Source organism: Nomascus leucogenys, chromosome 21 (assembly GCF_006542625.1).
Source record: "Nomascus leucogenys isolate Asia chromosome 21, Asia_NLE_v1, whole genome shotgun sequence".
NCBI lineage: Eukaryota > Metazoa > Chordata > Mammalia > Primates > Hylobatidae > Nomascus > Nomascus leucogenys.
The window spans coordinates 44,767,985-44,780,894 of record NC_044401.1 but is presented as its reverse complement, the minus strand read 5'-3'; the positions used below and the strand labels follow the sequence as shown (position 1 = coordinate 44,780,894).

At 43.0% G+C, this 12,910-nt stretch overlaps 1 protein-coding gene across 20 annotated transcripts in view; it reads right to left on the bottom strand.

Annotated features, from left to right (window-relative positions):
- KALRN (kalirin RhoGEF kinase) overlaps positions 1–12,910 on the bottom strand; it is a 694,786-nt gene that overhangs the window by 577,808 nt on the left and 104,068 nt on the right. The window lies entirely within an intron of this gene.

The window sequence follows — 12,910 nt, the reverse complement described above, 5'->3', positions numbered from 1 at the left end:
ATAAAGCTTTTAGTAAGAAATATTTAGAGTAGACAAAAATTTCTTAAACAGGACACAAAAAGTACTAAATATAAAAGAAAAAATAATAAACTGGACCACATTAAAGTTAATAACATATGTTCATTTCATGAAAATGCATCATAAGGAGTGTAAAGAGACAAGCCACAGACTGGAATATTCATAATACATATATTCCACAGAGGACTCATATTCAGAATGCATAAAGAACTCTTACAACTCAATAAGAAAAAGGCAGATAATTCAATAGCAAAGATGAGGCAACAGACATGAAGATTCACCTTACAAAAGAGGATATCCAAATGGCCAATAAACATATGAAAACGTTCTAGACTTCATTAGCCATCAAGGAAATGCAAAAAACAAAAACATAATGCCCACAATGTGACACTACCACACACCTAGCAGAAAAGCCAAAATGGAAAAGACAAATAATACCAAATATTGGCAAAGGTATGAAACAACGGGAAGTCTTCTATCTGCTGGTGAAGATATAAATCATTATAACTGCTTTGGAAAACTTTTTGGCAGTGTTTATTAAAGCTAAACGTACTCATACCCCATTGCTTGGTATTTCCTCTTAGGTATATACTCCACAAAACTGGGTGTATATATTCATCAATAGACACGTGCAAGAGTGTCCATAGCGGCTTTATTCATAATAGCACCAAGCTGGAAACAACCCAAATGTCTTGTACAGTAAGATGGATAAATTGTAGCATATTCATATAATACAGAAATAAATTGCTACACACAACATGGATTAATCTCACATACATAACACTGAACAAAAGACAGACACAAAATAGTGTGTATTTTAGGATTCTACATATACCAAGTTTCAAAACAGGCCAACTAATCTATGATGCTGGGAGTCACCATAGAGATTACCCTTGAGAGGAGGAGCTAGTGAATGGAAAGGGACCCTGCGGGGGCTAATGTTCTAGAGTGCTCATAATGTTATTGATCTGTGTGCTGATTACTCAAGTGTGTTCACTAGGTAAAAATCCATGGAGCTGTACACTTAGAATTTGTGCACTCTTCTGTACACTTGCTATACTTCAGTGAAAAGTTTATAACATGAAAATATAAACACAAACTACATTTAAGGAATAAAGTCCATGTAGGAAAACAAAAAATCCATGAAAACTGCTCTGCAAACTCAAATCTATAAATGACAGCAAAATGGATAGCTTCTAATTGTCCCGATTATTCTCTTCAAAACGAAAATTTGTCATGGGGGGTTGGGGGAGGGATAGCGTTAGGAGATATACCTAATGTAAATGACGAGTTAATGGGTGCAGCACACCAGCATGGCACATGCATACATATGTAACAAACCTGCACGTTGTACACATGTACCCTAGAACTTAAAGTATAATAATAATAAAAAAAACTTGAACATTCCTTAAGAAAAAAAAGAAAATTTGCTTTTCATTTAGTATCTACGTCCCACTTTCAAAAATAATTTGAAGCCATGGTCTTATTTGTTGAACAAATACACATAAGGGGCTTTTTAGTTTTCATTGGAAGCTTTTAGGACATCAAAGTTGTTCAATTTTGTTTGGTTTACTTTTACTTTTTTCCCCATGTTAATATACGGGTTTATAAAGTACAATTTTTCTTGGCTAACACCCTCTAATGAAGATTAAAACCCTAATATTTACATAACCAGCAAGCAAATTAAGCTGAGCAAAACACAGTCCACCCAATCAGGATCTTTGGAAGGCTTCAGCCAGTGGCTGTAGTTCAGGTCTAACGGCTTGGCATTCATTGGAAAGGGAAGATTGGGAGCAATTATTTCAATAATCCAAGCCAAGAAACACAGCTATGCTATTCAGGAAAAAGAGGGGGCCACAGAGACCAAGTCTACTTCTAGCAAAACGGAACCTGGCTGGCTAGTAAAAGCTGATGTTTCCCTACTCTGCCGTGTGCACTGGCTTTCGCCTCTTCTGGAGGAAAGCTTTTGCAGTGGACAGATGGTTCTCTTACATTTGTATAATGCCTTATTATTTTCAAAGTTTCCTAGATACCAATAGCATCTGAATCTCATATTCACCTTAAAATGAAAATAGAGAAGGTTAGTATTATCCCCTTTTCATTGGTGAAAGAACTGAGACTCAGACAGCTAAGAGACTCTTTAAAACGACATGGCTGGCAAGTTCCATAGCATGGATAGAACATATTTGTCATGTGCTCTGTCCTTTGTACCATGGGATCTCTTGGCTTCTCTCCAAGCCACTTAAGAGAATGAGATTCCACTTTCAAAACTTGGAAAAAAATTAAGCTAGGATTATTAGACACTGGGCAGCAGGCAAGCTGGAAGCTGTGCCACAGTCAAAGGAAAGGACAGCATTCACCTTCAAGATCATGCATTATGGAGGCACTGGGGGGTACAGGGAGATAGGTAGGTGCCAAGACTCCTACTTGTAGCAATGGTTTGAATGCCTGAGTCTGCTCTACTACAAAAGGTCAACAGCAATGGTAGACTCATCTGGGCAGACTTTGCTACAGACAGTGAACTGACACCTGTGGGTTTGAGACATACAAGTTCTGAAATCCATTCATGCACACAGTCAGTTTGGATTCTGCTAGGGTTGCATGCCGCCAATAGTAAACAGCATAAAGAGCACTGGCTTTGGAGTCTGCCAGACCTGGCTTTCAGTCCCAGCTCTATTTTTCACTCAATGTGTGCCCCAGAACAAGTTACTTATCTGCTCTGAGTTTCAGTTTTCTTGGTCATAAAATAATAATGACAAAATATACCCATCAGAATCATTGTGAAAATTAACATAATAATAATATAAAGTTATTGGCATATAGTAGGCAGTAAATACATTTTTGTTCCTTTCTCTTCTCACCAACTAAAAAAAGATGGATTTTCTGCGAGCTTTTAAAACACATGAAAGGAATAGTTTCTATCTTCTTTGCTAGCCAGAATGAAATAAAAACATAAATCATTTAAATTCATACCTTCCAGGTAATCATATATGAATATATAATAACCTTCTCAGGTGGCCTAATTTAAGAACCTTGACCTATTTTTTTTTTTCCTTTTTCACCTGGAAGTAATCTGATTAACTCAGCGCATGCTTCATTTCCTGGAATAGAAATTGCAATCATCTTCTCCTTAATTTCAATAATTGATTAACATGACAAAAACATGTCACCTATAGTCAGAATCTAGCACCCACGATATTCTCTAGAACTGATGTTTTGATGTTGCCAAATGCTGCCTGAAAGAAAAGCATCTAATTTCCAGGTTAACTCTAGATGTTCCCCTGGGCAAATTCCACAGGTTACGCAGAAACACTAAGAGAAGGGGTTTCATACCTGGCTGCCTATGATCTTCCTTTTAAAAAGCAAATATAGTCTTTTCAAAATCTACAGGTGATCTTCCATGAGAAAGTTTTGCTGTTTCCTCAAACTCCATGAAGACCCCTCCCATAAACTGTTCCCCCTTCCCAGTTATCCTATTTCTGTCCATAAGCACATGTTCTTAGAATCTCAGAAACAAGAAACTGAAAGAGATTTCCATTAAAGCCATCTGATCTAGTACTAAGAACAAAAAATGCATTAATCATCCCACTGAACCCCTGATGGTCTGCCACTGACTAAACACAACAAGTACAGGGGAGCCGACTACGTCCCTGCTGCATTGCTCCCATTGTTGGTCAAGTCCTTCTATACATCTGGGTGGGACGTTTCTCGTTCCATCCTTTCCCCTTTCACTAATCCCAGCTCTGCATTCTAGAGCAATAGGGGACAGACAAATCTCACCCTTCTTCCTCACTAGAGGTCCCACAACATGGAAAGCACCCATTATGTGTGTACACAGGTTTTACGCTCTGAATCAAACATTCAATCCAAAAATCATCTGAGGATCAACTGTGTGCCTCACACTGTTTTAGGTGCTAAGACAGGAGATGTAAATAACACACAGCATCTATATGCAAAAAGCTCACAGTAGTCCCTTAGAACTTCTGGATATGACCTGGCTTCTAGACCAACCACCCTTTCCCTCTTCCAGATACACTTTGGCTTAGTGATGTTTCTCTTAAAATGTGATTTTCAGAATATGGGAGCAAAACTGGATGGATGAGTCTGTGGATTATTTCCTAGTCTGATATTGTACTACAGTTGTGCAAGATGTTAACAGTGGGGGATGCTGGGTGAAGGGCACCCAGGACTTCCATGAATGTTTCTTTGCAACTTCCTATGAAGCTATAATTATTTCAAAATAAATTTTTTCTAATGCATGGAGATGCCACTAACACAAGCTACTGACAGGACAATTCAAAACCTAATAAAAGGCCCAAACTAGGATAGGTCCACCTACTCAAATAGTTCTTGAAATAACACAGAAGTGAACAGAGTGCAAGAACTGTCAGACAAAAGGCCAGACTCTGTCTCTCCCTAGGAGGCAGAGCACCTTCCATAAGCACTTGCTTATAGAAGATCCTCCATGATCTGAATCTGCAGGGCCTTCTCCTCATTCCTATTCTGGAATGTCTGGATTGGCAGAGCCTATTGCCTGTGCTCCCTCTCACCTGGAGGGGCTGCATGGGGTGGGGAGTTATAAACCATTAGGCTTTGGAGTCCAACACACCTGGCTTTAAAATGCAGGCCCACCACTCACTAGCTGTGATAGCCTGGGGATCTTACTTGCTCTTTTCAAGCCTCTGCAAAACAAAGATGGTGATGAGCACTATTATCTCACATAGTTTTGTAAGAGGAGACAATAAAATAATTTATATAAAGCACACGGTATAGTTCCAGCATCCACAAATAACTCAATAAATATTTGTTGTTTTAGAGCCTCGCTCATGGATAAGTTCTAGGTTTCCAGGATTTACTAACTCCCCACCTTTTTTTTTTTTTTTTTTTTTTTTTTGAGAGAGAGAGTCACTCTATTGCCCAGGCTGGAGTGCAGAGGTGCTATCTTGGCTCACTGCAACCTCTGGTCCCAGGCGCAAGCGATTCTCCTGCCTCAGCCTCCTGAGTAGCTAGGATTACAGGCATGCACCACAATACCCACTAATTTTTGTAATTTTAGTAGAGATGGGGTTTCACCATGTTGACCAGACTGGTCTCAAACTCCTGGCCTCGAGTGATCTGCCTGCCTTGGCCTCCCAAAGTGGTGGGATTACAGGCATGAGACACTGAGCCTGGCCCTTACTCCCTTTTTAACATCCGACAGAACATCTGCCCTTTCCCCACCTTCTAGTACCTCTCTAGCCTGCCAGGATGTCTCAGATTTCCAGTCCAGTGCTTCTCCTCAAGCCATTTGCAGTGAAGGACTAGTTTGATTTTTTTTTCTGCTTTTATTCTAATCTGTTATAGACTAGTACTTTAGTAAACTATAATAAAAATGAATTACCAGCGAAGTACAATTTTAAAAACAAAAGTTCCAATTTTTTAATTTTTAGATTCAACAGACATAAAATTACTCTGGAAAATTGGTATAAAGTTTCTAAATGCTTCCTTTCTATTTCTGTGCTCCTCATTACTGACTGACAACAAATGGTTGGCAGAGCAGTTCCATGGACTACACTTTAGAGGGCACTTCTCCATTACCTCCCTTCTCCAAGCCTGTAGGAACCTTATTTTCAGTGAAACACAACTGAGGGCTTAAGATCTCTGTGTTTGGGATATTGGTTTTAATTGCCAAGGAGGACTGCATGCTCTCTGAGTGCCAGGGTCATGTCCACTGTGCCCAGCCCAGAACCAGATGCCTCATGGGGGCCAATTCCTTGCTGATAATCTAAGCACTCAAACAGGCATATTATTTACTTTTACCTTTCCATGATTTCACCTCGATGGTGCATCCTTGAAAACCTGCCTAAAGAGAACACTTTGTCCCTTCAACATCCCTCCCTGTTTGCCTGCATACCATCTATTTCTCTGTGTGTCTTTTTTACCACCTGCTTCATCTCCATTTAACTGAAATGTACCAGATATAGTCACAGTTTCTTCCACAGAGGGAGAAGATAGGACAAATCTCAGAAAATCCCATTCATCAGAAAAGCTGGCTTCTGGCTCACCAGATAAACATTCAAGGAAATGGAGTGGTTACATTAATTTACTTCCTGGGGATACTGTTAGCCTCATCTCTGTGTCTCTCTAATGCTGGGCACATGCTAGCTGCTCAGTAGACGTTTATGTGAAGTGGGCACAGAGTAGCAGCTGCTGCAGTGAGTGCAAGTCACACCTTCAGTCATGTCACTCAGAAGAAGGGGGGCGGTGAGTGGCACTGCCACAGGAAGGAGCCTCGGATGTCACTGAGACCAATGGCTGTCTACCCTGGCAGAACAATGAAATCACTCGGGAAACTTTGATACAATACTCACTCCTACATCTCAGACCCAGAGACTTTTTAATGTCATTGATCTGGGGTGAAGCTTGGGCATCAGCATTTTTCAGGTTCCATAGGCAATTCCAATGTGTGGCTAGGGTGAAAACTCACTGATTTAGAACACTCTCCCATCCACACAGGTACATAGCAGAGTTCCTTAAATGTTTGTTGAGTAGATGAATGAGAGAGTCACTGGATCAGCAGATCGATAAAGGGAAGAGGATGGGTCTGGAGCAAATGCAAACACGGCCTTGACCCTGTCTCCTCAGATCCCTCACCTCCAGCTGCTCTGCATCTTTTCCCAAGTTCCAGCCTTAAGCTCTAGCCAAGAAGTATCCTCTTGCCCATAAGAGAAGCGCTTGCTCCTCCCCTCAAACACTGGTCCCTAGGAAAGCACTGACTTAGTCCACCCTCACCTTTTTCAAGCAGGAAACTCCTGAACTTTCTCGAACACACACCTAGAAGGCTCCACAAATACCACTGGCCTCAACTCCTACAGAATAAGAACACTCTGTCTCATCTATTTCATGTTTATTTAATGGCTGCTAGGCTTGTTTTCCTGGAAGCTTTCAGTCCAGGATGCCATCTCAAACTACAGACTTCCAGAGGACAGAGGCCCAAGAACACTGTAAAAAGTGATTGGTTTATGAAAGTCTAGTAAATGGATGCTGCTGTGGTAATGCTGCAGAGAGACAAGAGGGAAGGGGAGGATGAGAAATGGCAACCAGAAGGAGGACGATGAGGAAGAGGAGGAGGATGAGGAACAGGAGGAGGAGGATGATGAGGAAGAGGAGGACGACGATGAGGAAGAGGAGGAGGAGGAGGAGGAAGAGGAAGAGGAGGATGATGAGGAAGAGGAGGAGGACGATGAGGAAGAGGAGGAGGACGATGAGGAAGAGGAGGAGGACGAGGATGACGGTGGCAATGACAAGGAAGTGGTGTGCATACCTGGAAGGGGAGATGCTAGCTGCCCACTGTGGGCAGGCACAGATGCACAGATGACACAGAAGATCAGGCAGTACCCACTACCCCTTCCTAAGGAGCAGAGAACAATTTAGCTAAGCTCAGACTTCTCTGCTGGGAATGTGTGCCTGGGGCTGCCCCAGGTTCTGACCTCTGGCTGCTCCTTAGTTGCTGCTGCTGCTACTTTTAGCTGAACAGTGGCCCCTTCCCAGCCTCCTCTCCAACCTCTAGTTCCAGGATCTCAGAGGAGCAGCTGGACTTGTCATTCTCCCTCTGGATCCTGGACTTCCTACTCCATGAAGCTACAACTGAGTCAATTTGGGATGCTATTTGGAAGGAGATAAACACAGGGTAGCTAGGGAGTCAGTTGTGAAATCCAACACTTGTTTTTCAGGCCAGAAAAAGAAAAAAGGTACATATGTTAGGTCCAAGGAGAACACTCCCTCTGGCCTCAAAAGAGACACTCCTTAGGTCTCCCTCTCACTGCTCATCTAATAGCTTCTAATTGTTCAGATTATCCTGTTCTAAAACGAAAACTGGCTTTTTAAAAATTTATTTAGGATACATGCCCCACTTTCAAACAGAATTTGATGCCAGTCTTATTTATTGAACAAATATACATTACAGCATTTTTAGTCTTTATTGGAAGATTTTAGGACATCAAAATTGTTAAATTTCACTTGGTTTACCTTTGTTTGCACTGCCTGTCTGTGTATAGATGGCATTCCATCACTAGCATTAATAGGTATTTTCTGGTATGTTTCTCTCTCTCCATTTAAAGGGGAAAAAGAAACACACACTATTTGGGCACCCTTGTTTCCTAGCACTCTGTGAGGCTCTATTAGTAGTTCTCCTCATGCAATTCTTACAATCCATGAACTAAGTTACAGGACCCACCCAGGGCCACACAGCTTGCAAGTTGCAGAGCTGGGATTCAAATCCAGGACTTTGTGACTTCAAAGCTCACAGACGTCCATCTTCCCCTGAAAACAAGCCTTATACTCCTGTCATCAAAAAGAGCAATCTGCTCCCAACCCTAAAGCCCCACTAGACTGGTACTTCCCACTGGGCTCAATAAACCATGTGGATTGCCTGAACCACCAGTTTCCAGAAAATAGAGAGGGAAACACATCCACCATCCACATGACAGTGAGATATGAAGAAATATGTGCCTTTTCTTGCTAGATCAGCTTTTTTGGTGGCTGCGGAAAGAAAGGAGGGGAGGCACCCAGCCAAGAGAGGTGAATTATGGATCATCCCAGAGTCTGCAATAACATTTCCCCTTCCCAGAAGCACCTCTTAACTGCAAGAATTCCAATAAAATGATTCATTCATTAATCATCCAATAGATTTTCACTGAACACCTACTATGTGCCTAGTACTAGAAACTGTACTAGGTGCTGAGGGTAGAAAAGTGAAAAAAAAAAAAGCCATCACAGTTTCTGTCCTTATAAAGCTAGCAGCTATAGGGGAACAATGCTGGGGTTCAGAGGCATTTGTGGGGTGATAGCATCTCCTGACACACTACCTTAAATTTAGCAATGAGGCACTTTTGTGGGAGGAGGAGGAGAAGGAGGAGTAAAGGAAACCAAACTCGTTGCTACGCAACAGTGATGATTTATTCTTAGAGCAGGGAGAGCAGCAGCATGGTGCAGGGAGTGGGTGGGGGGTGGAGATGGAAAGAGGGGAGGCTGGAGGAGTACACAGTGGGAGGAAAAGTGGTATAAGCAAGTATCGAGGCTACGCACACAGGCCTCTCCCCATGGAGCCGCTCACAAATGGACACTCCACAGAATCATGCTCTCCAGAGATAGACAGAATACTGTAGGCACAGCCCCAGGAACCACTGAAAAACCCTGGTTCTTAGGTCTGAAGTTAACCTTCAGGTACTGTAACCATGCCTGCACTGAATACCAAAAAGGGACAAAAGCTGAACATAACAATCCTTACCGCCAGGGAAGTAGGATTCACACATATAGTTGACCAACGAGTATTTATTAAGCACCTTCTCCATGTTCATTCAACATTGTGCAGGATGCTGTGGGGATAGAGACAGCCCTCAAGCTGAAGGAGCCCATGTGCTGGCTGGATACAGAGACAGACACCTGCCTGAAACGCAGGACTGAGTGCTAGACCTGGCTCAGCCACTTACCTGCTTGTGGAAGCCTGTGGCAAGTCGCTCCACATCTCTGGACCTCAGGCATCTGCTCTCTAAGTTGAGAGACATAAACAAAGCTTAGCCCTATGTCTCTGACACTGTACATGCCACAAGATCTCAGTAAGAGCAGAGTTGAGTATCACCTGGGGTACTTGGGAAGGGCTGCATGGAGAAGGGGGAATTGAGAATGGAGGGGAGAGGGAGACAAATGTTTCCTGAGGGCCTGTTATATATTTTTACCTAATGATAAAGAATAGTTTCCCCATTTTCAGAGGTGAAAAAGCCAAAGCCTCAGAGAGTGACTTGCTCAAAACCACACAGTAGAGCTGGGATTCAAACCCAGATCCTCCCAGCCCCAAAGCCTGAACACTTCCCACTGGTCCACACTGCTTCTCTGAGATGGTGAGATTTAATAGGAAAAAGGGGTGCAAGGAACACTGGTTGAGGCAACACAGGCAGAGATACTGACAGGCTGAAAAATAGCCAGGATTAACAAGGGCAGATTCCTGGGGCAAAGACAGGCTGTGACTGAAAGGAAGGTGGGGAAGCAGAAAGAATGAGAACCAGGCAGTCACTAACCAACACCCTTCATTGTGCCAAGTGCTATGGAAAAGACAATTTGCAACCAAGGAGATAAAATGTGAAAATTAACAATTAGTGAAAACCTACAAAAAGTGCCAAATGAGATGTACAAAAATAAATCATAGTACAGTTTAAATGGGGGAACAGTTGCTTCCAACTGTAGTGGCCACTGGAGATTCTGTGGAAGAAGGAGCTTGGATCTGAGCCTTAAAGGATTCAGGGGGAGGACAGGTGAGGAGAGGATGAGAGAGGTAAGGACATTTGGAAAAGGAAAAATCTCACACACATGAGAAAAAGCAGAAAATACGCTCCAAGGAAGACCACTTTGCTTAGAAGACAGAGCTGGTGGGAAACAGTATAAAAAAGTGGGGTTGGGTGAGGCTAGGGAGTTGTGGCTGACAGAGTGAGGACTCTAATCTTTGACCAGGGCTATGAAAACTATCAGCTGTTTCAGTGAGGAAAGACATGGTGAAAAGAGGAGTTAAGGTAAAAGAAACCTGCAGGGTTCAGAAAGCCGGGGAAGCAACTATTAGGCATGGGATGAAGAGAGTCTGAATTAGGGATGGCATTGGAGGTGGCCAGGAAGGACTGGTTCCCTGCGTATTTCAAGGACAGACAGACAAGTCCTGGTGACTGGGGAGCTGAAGAAGCGGGAATCAAAGTTAACCCAAGCTTCAAGGCAAGAACATGATGGTATCATATTCAGAACTAGAGAAGTCCAACAAAAACTTTGCGGAGAAGATGGTAATGAGGTAGATTATTTCCATTCTATGCATTTTTAAGATTCTTCTAAGATATCAAAATGAAATAATCATGAATCATAAACTCAAGAAAAGGAAACCTGAGGCTGGGGAAGAGGAGGTGAAGTCACCCATGACCCAGGGTGAGACCAGCCCTCCCCTACTCCCTGTGCCCCGACCCGGGAGGGCAAGGCTGCTGCTTTGGGAGTTGGAAACTGTATGTCCTGGTGAAAGAAGTCACAGGGAGAATGGGAATGGACTCTCAGGGCCAACACTTAATTATTCCCATCAGTAGAGCAAGTGAAGCTTTCTAACAGGGTGAAGCCACTTCCCTGTCCAGGCAAGAATTCCTTCTGTGCTCTAGTGAGGGGTCATCTAGCCTTTGCCATGGGCGGGGAATCACAGGAGACCTCACCCAGCATCTTGTTATAGAGACAGGGGATAAGATTTTGGAGTCAGAGAGACCTGGGTAAGAATCTCACTTGTTCCATCTGGGGCACCTTGAACTGAATTCCATCCTCAAGATAAGGTCTGACAGAGATAGAGAAGAGCTCTATAAATGCAGCTCAGGGCCCCTAAAATATCACTTCTATTTGCTTGTCAGTGGCAGTTGAAATTCTACCATTAGAGATTTATTTCTCTAGCTTAATATGTTTCTTTTAAACTACACATTCTCCTGTGAGGTGTAACTTATTGAGTTGTTACCAGCCATAAGTACAAGAGTATGTATTCATTTATCCAACGCCTGGGGGAGCCAGGGTTCTAATGCTTTGGAGAGGAGGAGAGGGGCATTCTGGAAGTGGAATCATTGGCCATATTTGGGTAGGCTACTGAAGTTAGTCAACGATTGACTGGAATGGCAAAGGGACCTAGAAAGCAAGTTTCACAGCTTCACTGGGGATCAGTCCTAATCATCAGATAAAAGAGGTCACAAGAGAGATAACTCTGCTGGTGGAACTACCATATGACAATATGGGCCCTTTGGGGTACAATATGAAAGATAGGGGGCAGGACCTCTCCAGAGAGCACTGCAAAGCACAACAGAAAAGCCACTTCTACCTCCCGTGAAGGCAAACTCAGAGAGATCAAGGTGTACCAGGAGAGAGGAGGTCTGAAACCAGGAAGCCCTTTCAGATGATACAAAATCCCCCCTTGTTGCTCACCTATGCTTTCATTCTGCACCAACCCAGTCCTGAAACTGTTATTTCAAAGATAACCATGATCTCCTCACATCCAATCCCCCACAGTTCTGTCTCACTCTCTAATCCTTGACTTTAGTGCCCTCTCCTTCCTTGCAACCCTTGATAAGGGAATCTCCAGGTGCTCTGGTTTTTCTACCATGTATCTGACCACTCTTGCATTCCCTCTCACTGTGCCCTAAGGCTCTGCCTCTCTCCTCTCTGTACAAACCCTCCTTGTCCCTAACAAAAGAGAGGGACCACTGCCCAGCAGTTCTCAGCAAAGCAGAAAGGAGTGGTTTAGAAGAGTCTATACTGTGCAGGGCCTAGTACATAGCTAGTACACAATAAGCTGCAGGAGGAATAAAGAAACGAATGCATTAAAACACTAATCCAAGTGTGACTCAAGAGGATTATGCCATAGGAAGCCACAAGAGATGTAGTATTTTGTTCTGTTTCTGTGGAAGCTTCACTTACTTAACATATACACCCAAACTTTGACACATGAGCACCCACCCATTCAGCATGTTTTCTCTAGAGAACAACTAAAAGAGAGTGTTGTCAACATCAGAATCCCTTTGCCTCCTCATTACTCTGGTCTTTTGCATCCAAGGAGATATGGTTCTCACAAAGGACCATGTAACCAAGAGAAAAAAGAAAGGATCTGGGCCCTATAGATGGAACCCGAGAGGAGAGCTCTTCTCTACCACAAAAGGACTTTTATCCCTGGGCCAGCTTCCCCAGCCTCCTGCTGCAAGTCCTCCCATATGCTCCCCATCACCCACTCTTGTACCATTTATCTTTGCAGCAAGCTTTTTCTGTGGCCTCACATCTGTATTATATGCGCCATGATACACACATATGTAAACAATATCAGAGAACACCATCTCAACCTTTGGGCTCCCTCACACTAATA